General features: G+C 43.9%; 1 long non-coding RNA gene across 1 annotated transcript in view; it reads right to left on the bottom strand.

Annotated features, from left to right (window-relative positions):
* Positions 1-642: 642 nt before the first annotated feature.
* Positions 643-11,925, bottom strand: part of LOC106819176 — a 13,568-nt gene continuing 2,285 nt past the window's right edge. The window contains exons 2-3 of the long non-coding RNA XR_001395367.1: positions 1,739-1,900; positions 643-685 (exon numbers count right to left, since the gene is read on the bottom strand). This is a non-coding gene — a long non-coding RNA (uncharacterized LOC106819176). The remainder of the gene's footprint in view (positions 686-1,738; positions 1,901-11,925) is intronic.

The raw sequence follows: 11,925 nt of genomic DNA, 5'->3' as shown, positions 1-11,925 counted from the left end.
ACTGCTTCTGCTCCTGCTGCTGCTGCCGCCGCCGCCGCTACTGTGGCTACTGCTCCTCCTGCTGCCGCCGCCACCGCCGCTCTAGAAATGAAAACTGCGTGATTGCTGCTAATGAAATTTAACAGCGCGAACTGAACTCAACGACATTGAAGGCAACCTCATCGATGCGATGCCATTAACATTACTACTGTGCACTCGCCACTTAGAAGCAAATGCCATGCAGTTAGCTTCCAGTCATGAGGCATCACTGCCTTTCCATAGCATGTATAAGTAGGTTGGCTTCATGGTACTAAAGTTCTAGAAAATTCAGATAAAAGCCCTAACTCTCACTCGCATTGCCTAAATCCACAGTTCATGCAAGGAACTGAAGTGTATGCAGGCACGCGCGCAAACACACGCACATACGCACACACACACTCTCACACACACACACACACACACAAGCACACACACACACACACACACACACACACACACACACACACACACACACNTCAGATTAAACGCAGTCAACACCTTCTGGGCCTCGCCTGAAATCGCAGCACGTCAGATTAAACGCAGTCAACACCTTCTGGGCCTCGCCTGAATCACAGCACGTCAGATTAAACGCAGTCCGCACCTTCTGGGCCTCGCCTGAAATCGCAGCACGTCAGATTAAACGCAGTCAACACCTTCTGGGCCTCGCCTGAAATCGCAGTGTGCGTCTACGGGCGCATTTGTTTGGTCGGATCCACCGATCTCGATCCGATGGATTCGTTGATCTGACTATTTGTTTGGTCGGATCACTTGATCTCGATCCACCGAACGCGACCCTGCTAGCGAGGCGGATTCGAACGGGATCCAATATGGCGGCCTGGGCCTCAGCCAATCACAGCTTGTTCTTTGTTATGAACCATCCCGTGATAGGTCACAGCGAAAAGTGAACCGGTGAAAGTGAGTTTGCGTTTGTTTGGTTGGATCAAGATCACATGATCTCGATCAGACGGATTCGTCCCAAACAAACGCGCCCTACTATATATCTAATGTTGTTATTTTACGCCCGCTGCAGACTGAAAATTTGACCCTACATCAAACTAGTCAGGGCCAGGTGCGCGCTATATTTTTGCGCCCTAATACATATCTAATGTTGTTATTTTACGCCCGCTGCAGACTGCAAATTTGACCCTACATCAAACTAGTCAGGGCCAGGTGCGCGCTAAATTTTTGCGGTGTGTGCACGCTATCCCGGCATAAATACGCGCTTATCCCGGATGAGTTAGCCCCGCAAATAAAGATGGGCAATTCCCGCTTCCAAGTTAGCCTGTACCAAGTTAGATGTGCTCTAAACTGTGCGTGTATGCAATCCGGAGCCGGGCGCGGGCTAAATTTCGATATACGCATGTGCATAGCCTTGTTTGGGTCTGTACAGTACAGTAACTGTCTGCTTAGTGACGTAACAAGCTAAACTGAGCGTGCACTGTCAACCCATGCTAACTTAGCTATAGGTATATACAAACTCGTTGCAGTAAAAAACATACACGGGGGCTCGGGGCGATTTAGCCCCCGAAATGCCAAAAAGAGCCCTCGTAAATTTGCATAGAGTTCAATGCAAACCAAATTTTAGAGTGCTATTTTCATGCACGCGAGCTTGAAAAGTAGCCCCCGAAAAATAAATTTTTTCCCCGACTCGTTGAATATCTAGAATCGAGAATCGAGGACACGCCACGCGACTCGCCGTTGACCCCCACACGTCGCATACCTAACGACATCATCATCATCAGCAGCAGGTCAGCGACTAAAAGCCAATGCCGCGGGAAACCCCGAGCGTTCATCATGGAGCTTGATGTCCGTGCCTCCACCTGGTGTCCCGTGCGACGCGGAGCCCGGCGTTTAACAAGTGAACGGCGCTAATCCGATGATCCTGCAAAATGGCGTCGAATGCAGAATAAGTTGCGAGGAGTTAGCAACGCTAAAGGGGTCGTTGTAGTATAGGGTACTACATATATGTACCCGAGGTAACTATCTGTCAGACTGATATGGTTAGGGTTAGGGTTAGGGTTAGGGTCAGGGTTAGGGAGTAGGCGACTCCCAAGACTAGCATTATATTACACCCTATACGACAACGACCCCTTCAGCATTAGCAACTGTGTTATTTTATGATTATTTATGATTATTCATTCATGATTATGTTTAATTAGCCGTTACCGTTATTCATGGCTGTATTTTTACTGCTATCGTTCGAATCGGAAACATAGTTACATGATTTAGACTTACAGAGGCCCAGCCCAACACCGTCAACGTTCAACAAGCTGTATGCATTGCCAAATAGGGTAGGGAGTCGAAGAGGAACAAAATTGTGGGGTAAAGTATGTGTGAACCTACAATTTTTACACTATATCTCTAAGTTGATTTGCCTTGAATTGCTACAGTACAAGCACAATAAAACCAGTGCTCACAGCTTTTATTAGTGCGTGAAGATGCGCCTATATATATCTTCCCTGAACACAGACAGCACAGCAACCCATGATAAGTTACATCAGTTGTACTGCACGGCAACTTGAACCTTGGCTTGAAGATATTGCATAACAAGTGCCGCGGAGCGACAGCGCTCATCTAACGTCTACTGCGGTGACTCTGTGGTGGAGTGGTGAGATTCTAGTAAATCCTGTTAGTCCCAAATGTGTTCACATACACGCCGAAACAGTGGAATGCACAGGGATGGTATCAGGAACCTTCTTAAAGGAATGTTCGTTGGGATCGTTATGAAAGTTGCCATGAGATGGCGCGTACGTTTAAGTGTCTTCTGATTAAAGATGGAAGCTCCCATCGTACGTAGTAGCAACAACTCTTTGCAAGACAGAATAGGTAAGCACTCATCCATTTACCTACGCAAGCCCACAGGCTGAAATAGAGAGCTGCCACCTGTAACTAATTAACGCAGGCAAAAACCACACAGTACCACCACCACATGCACTGGCAGTGGCCACTGGCAGTGGCATACGTTACATGTAACAGACACACTGACAGTACAGAATGCCATAGAAATTATACGATTTAAGGCGCATAAACCTTCTTCAACCAAATTTAGCTTTTGAAATTTCAGTGTGACATTGTAGCCTCATACATCCAGGCATGTATAGATTCTACTAGTAAACCCAGCAGTCAAATTCTTTCTAACAGTAAACAAATCCATGTTTAACCTGCCTCTTTGAGGTCAAAAGGTTATCCGATACTATACTCCTTACGCATGTCAGCAGAAGTACCTTTCATGTCCTATTCAATAAAAGCCATAAAAATGCTAGGTCACGGCGCTGAAACAAAAAAGTTTTTCGCAATCGCTGCCCGCCGTCAGACCAAATGTTCCTCGAATTTATAAATGTCTAAAGTCTTGCCCTGCGTCCACATTGACCTTTCACGAGCTGTTGAACCCTCCAATTTCGGCACAGTGATGGCTTTTGCCTAACCTTGAATGCTATACACCGACTATCACGAGCCTTAGGTCGAGCCGTTTAGATTTGTGCCGCAATTCTGCATGTTCCTCCCTATACCTTAAGTTAAGGAGGGAATGTTCCCCCTTATCATTTACACCTCTTGACCTTTGAGCCTTTGAACCCCCAGCTTCGACATCCCAGCTCGTTTTGAACGATCCCCCCGCGACGTCCCGAATATCGTACGCCGTACGTCAACGTTAGACTTCGTGCCCAACCTGTTGACCAGCACGGACGGACGGAACGCGACGAACGCATGGCCGGGACAGACGGAACGCGACGCTCATGGGGGGCGATTCTACAAGCATGCATCTGAACTATGTCAGAATGAGCTAAAAATGCCTATGGAATACAGCTCTTATAATCCTTGAACCGGAAAAGTGTACTTGCCCCTGTACATTTTTTGTACAGTACACCATCTATTTCAGTACTTATCCAAATTCCTGAAAAAACGCGAAAAGGTCCGAAAAGAACCGAAAGTATTTTCGTGGGACGTTTGCACACAATTTGAAGGCTCGCGTTTTTCCGTCTTCGATATATAGCCCCTTTGACTAATATTTAGGGGTTACCGATGGACTCGTACGACGATGTAGGAAAGATACCAATAATTAACTGAACATAGAGTAGGTACACGAGGGGGGTTACCTACTCTGTTGGATTCCATTATCTGACTATTGGAACGTATTGAGTAGGTTATTGTATGCTAAGTGATACGCTGCATAGGAGTCGTATGTCCTACCAGGGTACTACCAGAACGTACCTGGGTAATTGGTCAGGTATATCCGAACGTACCCTGGTAACTATTTGATATGGTTAGGGTTAGGGTTAGGTTAGGGAGAGCGTACGCGACTCCCAATAGACTCGTTACGTAGGAGAGGCGAGGTAGCCGGTCCGGCATATTAGTTTTGTAGCGCAGGGTACGTTACGGGCAGTACCGCTGGAGGACATAGACCACAGGCACTTGAAGCGTTTCAATAAAATACTAATGCTGATTAACTCTGAAATCGATTTACTATCGGGCAAATTCTTAATGTTTGGACTATGAACTCTCTTTCACGGGGCTATAATATTTGACAGCGAAGTTCCTGTAATTCGCGTTCCAAATCGCTACGTCCAACCATATACAGCTTGGCGACAGCCATTGCTTTCTGCGGGCGCGACTGTTGCACGCTTACACTTATAGATATAGCAGAAAGAAAGCGGGATGCGCAAAATTCGCTGATGGCTCGGCTGATTTGCAACATTTTCACAGGACGAATTCAAACATCCAAACACTTCCCGGATCTTTGTTTGATGTCCAAGAACAGTGTTCACATGATTGTTATAAAAACAATGTCCTTTGTTCGTACGCGAGCTGTGTCAGCCGAAATCACACAGACTGGCAAGAATTCTAGCGGTGTCGCGAACCTTGCCGCTAAGTAATGTAAATGGGCCTGCAAGTACAGGCTATATAAGACTGGGACTCGCTCACCACGCGTTATAGGGGAGGGAAGCGATAGGAATTAAGGGTTAGACTGGAGAAGCTGCAGGTGGAGTAAGACGACCGGAAGATTTTGAGAGGGGCAGGGAGAGTGAGGGACGTGGGGGCCAATCGATTAACCATTCATAGCAATCGAGTGACTAAGCAAGCCAAGAGGTGGGAGCGAGTGCGCAGTCTATGGGCTATAGGACGGCGGCAGGGCGGCGCACTGGCTTTCAACTCCCGCGAACGAGCCTGCGCCATTGCAACGTTGCAAAAAGAACGTTGCAGCGTTGGCGGCGCAAAGAATGAAGGTCACGAAGGAGCGCCGGTGCGCTGTTTCCTGATTCTGACAGACTGTTACGATTACAGGGCAAAGGTCCGCGAAACGCGAGAATTTCGTGCAGTGTTGGTGTGAATTTCGCGGTGACATCAGTCGCTTACGGAATCAAAGACATTGTTTTTTATAACAGGTTAACACGTTCTTGACATACAATACAAAAGATGGAAGCGTGGATGTGTATCGTGCTGTGAAAAGTGTGAAACAGCGAGCATTTCAGAGCGAGATTTGCGATCCGCAGCTATTCCTACGCCTGCTTATATATATAAGTGTAAGCGTGCGCAAACCAGTCGCGCGCGCGCAAGCAATGGTCGCCCTGCAGCGTATAAAATAGGTAAAGCCCGCCGCACACGTGAGTTAATTTTATCTCAAGTAAAATGTACGACGAGTCATTTTACTTTCACGGTTGCGGCAAGATCTTTTTGTTGAAGTAAATTTGATCTCATTTTTTGACCGTAGTGGTTTCTCTCTGCTCATCTTTCTTACTCCTTCCGAGATTAAATATTAATAAATTCAATATAACAGTATAGTTGCGTCAACGCTTAATATAGATCAGTAAGGGAATTTGACTGAATTGTTTATCAGGTCCAAGACTGTCAGCAATTAATATGTGAAACATATATATACTATTAATATATATATATATATATAATATAGAGAGGAGCGAGAGAGAGAGTATAGAAACATTCAAAAATTTGGTAGTAAATTAGATTTCGTATTTAGTTAGGCATTATCATTTTATTGAAAACGCTTCAAGGTGCCTGTGAAACATAGATTAGACCTTTGGGCCTATCACTATCACTCCAGTATCAAGCCTAAGTCATGTAGGGACCAGATAAGCTAATAAGTACTATATGACCGCGATCGCTGCCGGCAGGGCTATAGCACATTCTGGCCATATATGGTAATCTAAGCGAATGGTCCAACTGATGTGGACCAAGAAATTTATCCCCAAAACGTAAAAATGATCGGGTCTTTATTAAACACTTATCTATTAACATGGAACATCTCACCTATCTTTTGAACATCTTCCACAACTTTTAGCACCCAGTATTTATGCCTGTTATTGCCCAAAGTCCTTAGCACTGAAGAGTCACGCGTGACACATAAGCAGAGCAACCCATTTTTGAAAACAAAACACTCAGTACTGGCTAAGACTTTGCGAGGAATAACAGCATAAATACCTGTGTAAAAGTTGTGAAGGCTTCAGAAAAGATAGTGAGATGTCCATAGTTGATAAGATCGTGTTAAAAAGCCCGATCATTTTACGTTTTGGGATAAATTTTTGGTCCATCAGTTGGACCATTTGCTTAGATTACCATCTATGGCAGAATGTGCTATAGGCCGCTGCGGCAGCGATCCGCCGGCTATAAATAGTACTAGAGGCTAAGGACTAGGACCAGTAGGATAAACGTAAAGTGACGGTTGCCCAGCTAAAGGGACAGCGCGTCTCGCCATGGTACCTGAAATTCTCCGTCCTAGAGGGCGTGCCACTAGGGACAGCCGCGTCTCCCAAGTCCGAAATAGTAGGTTTTTAGATCCGTCTAGATGGCGGCCATTATTAATTAACAATTAATAAAATGCAGTTTAATGTTTATTTTTTTTTTTACTTTTTGTATTTATATTTTTTTTTTTATTTCAACCGCTTAACCCTTAACCCTAACCTACTCCAAAAAACCCAAATCCTACCCTAACCTAAATCTAACAACCGCTAAAACCCTAATCGCTACGCTTAACCCTATCCCTAATTAAAATAATAATAAAAGGCCTCTAGGAGAGAATTCGGGTACCATGGGAGACGCGCCTGTCCTATCGCAGCCTAAAGTGACACACACACACATCAAAAATAGTGGATACACCCCGAACCACGTCTTACCCTACAATGCTGGTTAGCACAACATTAGCGCGATGAAGCCCACATGGCTAACCAGCTGTTATCTGTCACAAACCCTGGTTAACTAGAGTTGACCAAATGTTCAGCAGAAAAGAAAAGACATATTATTTACACATCTAACATTAGTATCGATCGCCATGTCTGGTAGACTGGTACTCGCTCCCCAACCTCGATTACTCGATGGCTCTCGATGGACGCTTCTAACGAGAGGTGGACCCGGGTACCAGTCACATAAATGGCGCAGCCACGTATCGTTCGGTATCGTAGTATTGCATAGTATCGCGCAAAGTGCTGAAGCAGCACTAAGCGTGTGTCCTCTTGTGTGTCCCATGTCTGCATCATAGAAATAATATCAGGAGTTAGTAAATGACAAAATTATCATTATTTGCCATTATTAGCTTCATTTATTGTCAATTATTATTGTCAATCATTATTGTCAATTATTGTCAAATATTATTGGTGCAATATATTGTTTCCCAATTTTTAATTTTTTTTGTTTGTCAGTTGATTAGTCTTTCTGATAATATATTATAAGCATAGAATATATACAACACATTGTTGTATATATCTATAGATTATAGGTTTAAATAATGGGCTGCATGCATCTACATGAGCATTACATATAATAATTTAAAATACCTACAGAGTTTACGGCACATAACAAAATGTACCAATTTATATCGATGTAAGCGGCCTACCGTATGGAATAACCAAAGGTTCAAGGTCTATAGATTTCACTTAAAACTTTTGCGATCTACCATACATGTAAATGTAAACCTAAATGTAATGCACAGTTTCAGAAAGTAACTTTAACCCGTTTTCCAGCGAAAAAAAAACGAGGACCAGTCACCACGCAGAGCAATCTATCTTGTGTGGCGAATACTGCAATCAGTCAGTCTACTGGCCAAATCTACTGCAAAAATAATTAGAAAACATAAATATATTATGATATATAATATATAACATTTTATGTATCCACTTCATATTAATAAGTACAAGAATTTTAAACAAACGAATATGTACGCTGTATATGTGTCATCTAGAGAGACAGATAAGTTTTTGTATATATGTATATAATGTAATAAATAAGTTTTGTATAAATTATTTGCTTTTATAGATGCTGTGTGTGTTTGGTGATTTGTGTGTTTGTGGTGTGTGTGTGTGTGTGTGTGTGTGTGTGTGTGTGTGTGTGTGTGTGTGTGTGTGTGTGTGTGTGTGTGTGTGTGTGAGGGGATAGATGGAGATTAGTGGGTCAAAGTAAAGTGACCATTGCGTGAAGGAGAACCATTATGGATGATTGAGTGTATGGCCGGGTGAACATTTACGTATATGCGTGCAAGCGTGCAAGCGCGTGCTTTTCTTTACTAATTACACCACCTTCAATAATGGTTATATATATATATGTTTATAAATACATGTTTAAATGTCATGTGCACATGCATGTGTCTAAAAACCATGCTAGAGGACTTGCATAACTGATTTTCATTAACATAAAACTCAATTATTAGATTTCTTTGGCAGAACAGCTCTCCTTACCATGCGCTAGTAATGAGAAGCGCAAATACGGATCGACTTGAAATTTTAGATGAATGATTTAGAGCCTTTCTCTTATATGGCTACGGAATTTCAAATGTGGCATGACTCAAGGAGCTGAGAAATCACTTTCTGAAATAAGCCCCCAAAACACAGAAATCAATCCAAATTAATGTTCGCTCCATGCGGTTAAGTGCATGCAGTGTTAGAACGAGGGTTAGGGTGAATTGCAACCAACAAATTTAAGATGTTTTGATACTGTTAGTGTTAGGAGTGCCACAAAAGAGTGAAACGAGAATAAATATATTTTTTCTGGCACCAAATGTGTGTGAAATGAGTGTATTTTAATGTATATATGTAAATAACATGTACATATGTACACGGATATCATACATGTTTACATGAAATACATGTTTAAATGTCATGTGAACATGCATGTGTCTAAAAACCATGCTAGAGGACTTGCATAACTGATTTTCATTAACATAAAACTCAATTATTCGATTTCTTTGGCAGAACAGCTCTCCTTATTACCAGCCTCTTTTATTACCATGAAGGTGTTGAACAAGAGTAGCGGGCGTCCATAGGCGGTAGGCCTGAATAAACACCGAACAGAAATGAATTACAAATACTCAAACTGTTACTGCGCTTACACAACATACACTTTATTCATGTTAAATAACTACAGATTCATGCTCTATGCTCCGCTCGAAACTTTTTCCAGCTCTATGATGCGAATTTCTGCAAAGTTGTCGAATTTCGCCGAAAAAAAATGCCAACAAAGACTTTTACTAGAGATGAAATAGTGCGACTGTTGTATGCCTCCTTTAGGAGCATGGTTACTACTGAGGTAGTTTGCTAACGCTGAATTTGTAGTTGCTCGTCAAGAGATGGCAGCACCTATATAAGCGTGTGTGTCAGCGTGCGAGTGTGTGTGCGCGCACGTCTGTGGGCGTGTGTGTACGTGATTACAGTATCCTGGACTACGCGTGCCTGTGTGCGTGTACGTGTGCGTGTACGTGCATGGGAGTGCGTGCATGCGCGCGTGCGTGTATGTGTACGTGTGAAGGAAGAGTTAGACGTGTGTTTATCTACTACAGCTGCAGCAGCTGCTAACTGTGAGCCTCTGCTTCCTAATGGGATAGTTAGTTAGTGAAGCCAACACGTGTCTCCATCACCGTGGCAATCGTGACTCCGATATATCTCTTCAACAATCTTTCTCTCTCTCTCTCTCTCTCTCTCTCTCTCTCTCTCTCTCTCTCTCTCTCTCTTGAATGTTCCCCCTTCATTTACACCTCTTGACCTTTGACCTTTGACCCCCAGCTTCGACATCCCAGCTCGTTTTGACGATCCCCCCCGACGTCCCGAATATCGTTACCGTACGTCAAGCGGTTAAGACTTGTGCCCAACTGTTGACGCACGGACGGACGGACGCACGGACGCATGGCCGGACAGACGGACGCACGCTCATGCGATTCTACAAGCTGCATCTGACTATGTCAGATGAGCTAAAAATGCATTGCGGACAGCTCTTATATCCTTGAACCGGAAAGTGTACTTGCGCCCTGTACCATTTTTTGGTACAGTACACAATCTATTAGTATTATCCAAAATTCTGAAAACCGAAAAGGTCCGAAAACCGAAAGTTTTTTCGTGGCGGTCGTTTGCACACCATTTGAAGCTTGCGTTTTTCCGTCTTCGATATATAGCCCCTTAACTAATATTTACTGAGGTTACGATGACTGTACAGTGTAGGAATAGATACAATAATGTAACTGAACAAGAGTAGGTACACGAGGGGGGTTACCTTACTCTTGTTGGATTCCATTATTGACTATTGACTATTGAGTAGGTATTGTATCTAAGTGTAGCTCATAGAGTCTATGTCCACCAGGGTACTACCAGAACGTACCCTGGGTATGGTCAGGTATACCGGAACGTACCCTGGTAACTATTTGATATGGTTAGGGTTAGGGTTAGGGTTAGGGAGTAGGCGTAGGCGACTCCCTAGACTCGTTAGTGGAGGAGGCGAGGTACGGTCCGGCATATTAGTTTGTACCAGGGTACGTTACGGCAGTACCCTGGGGGACATAGACACAGGCACTTGAAGCGTTTCAATAAAATATAATGCTGATTAAATCTGAAATCGATTTACTACCAAATTCTTAATGTTTCTATACTCTCTTTCACCTATTAATATTGACGAGTTTCCTGTAAATTCCGTCCAAATCCTACGTCCAACCATATACGCTGCCGACGCCATTGCTTTCGCGGCGCGACTGTTGCACGCTTACACTTATATATATAGCAGGAAGGAAAGCGGGATCGCAAAATTCGCTCGATGCTCGCTGGATTTCACACTTTCACAGCACGAATTCACATCCAACAGCTTCCATCTTTGTTTGTATGTCAAGAACAGTGTTCACTTGTTATAAAAACAATGTCTTTGTTCGTAACCGAGCTGTGTCACGCGAAATCACACAGACTGGCAAAATTCTAGCGTTCGCGAACCTTGCCCTGTAATGTAAATGGCTGCAAGTACAGGGCTATATAGACTGGGACTCGCTCCCACCTCGATTAGCCATCGAGTGACTAAGCTAAGCCAAGAGGTGGGAGCGAGTGCCAGTCTATGGGCTATAGGCGGCGCGCAGGCGGCGCACTGCTTTCCAACTCCCGAACGAGCCTCGCCATTGCAACGTTGCAAAAACGTTGCAGTGTTGCGGCGCAAGAATGAGGCCACGAAGAGCGCCGGTGGATGTTTCCTGATTCTGACAGACATTTACATTACAGGGCAAGGTTCGCGAACGTGAGAATTTCGTCAGTGTTTGTGTGATTTCGCGTGACACAGCTCGGTTACGAACAAAGACATTGTTTTTATAACAAGTTAACACTGTTCTTGACATACAAACAAAGATGGAAGCTGTTGGATGTGTATTCGTGCTGTGAAAGTGTGAAATCCAGCGAGCATCGAGCGAATTTTGCGATCCTGCTTTCCTTCCTGCTATATATATAAGTGTAAGCGTGCAACAGTCGTGTCGCGAAAGCAATGGTCCCCGCAGCGTATAATGGTAAAGCCCGCCGCACACGTGAGTTATTTTACTCAAGTAAAATGACGCACGAGTCATTTAACTCACGTGTGCGGCAGATTTTTGTTGAGTAATTTGACTCATGCGTCATTTTACTTGAGTAAAATAACTCACGTGTGCGCCGGCTTTAGACGTAGGATTTGGAC

The sequence above is a fragment of the Priapulus caudatus genome, unplaced genomic scaffold (genome assembly GCF_000485595.1).
Source record: "Priapulus caudatus unplaced genomic scaffold, Priapulus_caudatus-5.0.1 Scaffold2925, whole genome shotgun sequence".
NCBI classification, from domain to species: domain Eukaryota; kingdom Metazoa; phylum Priapulida; class Priapulimorpha; order Priapulimorphida; family Priapulidae; genus Priapulus; species Priapulus caudatus.
This window is presented reverse-complemented; position numbering and strand designations above follow the sequence as displayed.